The sequence below is a fragment of the Etheostoma spectabile genome, chromosome 17, assembly GCF_008692095.1.
Source record: "Etheostoma spectabile isolate EspeVRDwgs_2016 chromosome 17, UIUC_Espe_1.0, whole genome shotgun sequence".
Taxonomy (NCBI): Eukaryota; Metazoa; Chordata; class Actinopteri; order Perciformes; family Percidae; genus Etheostoma; species Etheostoma spectabile.
In genome coordinates, this window is record NC_045749.1 from 9113618 (window position 1) to 9115787 (window position 2170).

General features: G+C 42.4%; 1 long non-coding RNA gene across 1 annotated transcript in view; it reads right to left on the minus strand.

The window, feature by feature from the left end:
• LOC116705579 (uncharacterized) overlaps nt 1–1920 on the minus strand; it is a 19460-nt gene extending 17540 nt beyond the window's left edge. Inside the window, exon 1 of the long non-coding RNA XR_004335966.1 lies at nt 1910–1920. This is a non-coding gene — a long non-coding RNA (uncharacterized LOC116705579). The remainder of the gene's footprint in view (nt 1–1909) is intronic.
• Nucleotides 1921–2170: the final 250 nt, after the last annotated feature.

A 2170-nucleotide genomic window follows, 5' to 3' on the forward strand; every position in this document is an offset into this window, starting at 1 on the left:
TGTGTGTGTGTGTGTGTGTGTGTGTGTGAGAAAGAGAGAGACAGCGTGTTATCAAAACTATGAGGGAAAAAAACAAGCTTGTCATCATGACAGAGAAACTAACACATTTGAAGATTGTTAATAAGACAACTGGAAGTTATGAATATGTTGCCTAATGACTGTTTTCACAGTTTTCAATTACAACACTTGCAAAACAACCATGTCATTAGTCATCTAATATGGCAGTGTTGCGTAAAACAAAAAATGTGTGAGGACAGTGACTGTGTCCATTTTTCAGCCGGTGAATCTTTGGCAGCTCTAAACGAGGCTGAGACCAGAGCTCTTTCATGTCTCTGCCTGTTTACAGGGCATGCAAATCAAAGATGCGTCTCATTTCAGAGGCTGTAAAAGTGCGCCTAGGGATGGATCATGTGTCTCTGATACACCCAATCCTCCCTAAGCAGCCTCTACTTACAGGCTACCAATCCATGTATCCTCCACATGAACATTGCAAACAAGCAGTATAATTAAGTGTTCTCTGGAATAAAATGTCTTATCTTTTCTTTAACTGCATAGTCTGCCTGTGCTTGTTGGAAGAGTGTTGCATTCCTGTTGTAGTTAATTCTTAACTGAATCAAGCACAACGCCATTTTGATTTCTACTCTGAATATTGCCAAATCATAATTTACTGGACCTGGAAGATTCCCAGGTTTACCAGCTATGACATTTTAAACTACAGTAACATAAACAGGGCATATCAGTTTATCATATGCAGCTCTATTAGTCTTTTAGTGCATCATAGCTATGGGCTTTTTCCCCTACTATGAAAAAAAAGAAAGGAAAATCAATGGAGGTTTTCTGTTGAGTTTTCCCTTTCAATATTTTGTTTCTTGTGGTGTATTTGTTTCCTGAGTGGTCACGAATAAAGCCTATCTAATCGAAACATCAATTTATTATCAGAAAGTGCTGAAAGTGTTCCAAAAATAAGAAATCACACTTTTTACTGGAAATTTCACAGCCTCACATCCGCTGTGGCGTCGCTCCAATAAGCTGCCTGAAATGAAATATGACTTGATCTTTTTGATGCATTTTCACTTATCAAATTTTTCAGGGATTTCATTTATGTGGGGGTAAGTTAAGGAGCTGTTAGCTTGTCTCTAGTTGAGTGCTTTAAAGACGCAGAGGGGACATGTTGGCTGACTGAATGAGACCGTAGCAGTCCAGGGCCAGGCGTCTGGGGCATCTATCTCTTGACATTTATCCCTCATGGTTTGCATTTCTAGCCCTCCTCCCATAGACAGCAGGGTGGACAGGTCCATTACGGACAGCCAAACGGCCCCCATTTACAAATATTTTTTTGTAAATACCATATCATGTTCTTAACACAGCAGGTCCCCTGGGCTGTGCAAAGAGCCCTGTGAGAGTATGGGTGGATGTCAGTCTTGGGGACTGTATCGAACTGCAAGCATCTGGAGGCTGGAGGTGTGTGTCCCATGTTCTGGAAGGCAGAGAGCCTCCATGGATAACATCCTGGGGGATCATGCCTTCTGCTGCTTTGAGAGATTAAAAGATGCAAGTAAGACCTCTTTTTTCCGAACACACACACGCACGCACACACACACGCACACACACACACATTATACACACAACCATCCTTTCCTCCCCCTTCTCAATACATACATGGACGTGTATGGTCTCACGCACACAGCCATACATTCCCCCTCCTGATTATCTCATAATGGACGACTGATGTCCCTGAGACCCTCAGGACCTCCCTAGGGAGCCCTCCAACTCTGACCCCTAGCTTCACCCTACACTCCGCCTTCTTAAAACACACTAAATAATCTTTCATTTGACAGGGACTTGAATGAATGAATTCAGCTTAGAGCTGCATCATTTGCCCTGGACCATAGAATATTGACAAATGAACCATTGTCGTGCAAGACTACCCCACCCTCCCCCACCTGCCATTTCCGTATAGAAGGAAGGAGATGCAGGTTGTTCTGGGCAGATCATAAGATTATTTAACGATCATTATTCCATTTTGGTCTATGATTATGTTGCTGCTGCCTTGTATGTCCATCTTGGCTTTCCTGTAAGATTCATCAGTCATCACCTGCTCAGGGTAATGACTTGAATAGCAGTTAAAATTGTGGGCTACAGTAGGTTTGGCACATTCCATGTTGTAAAA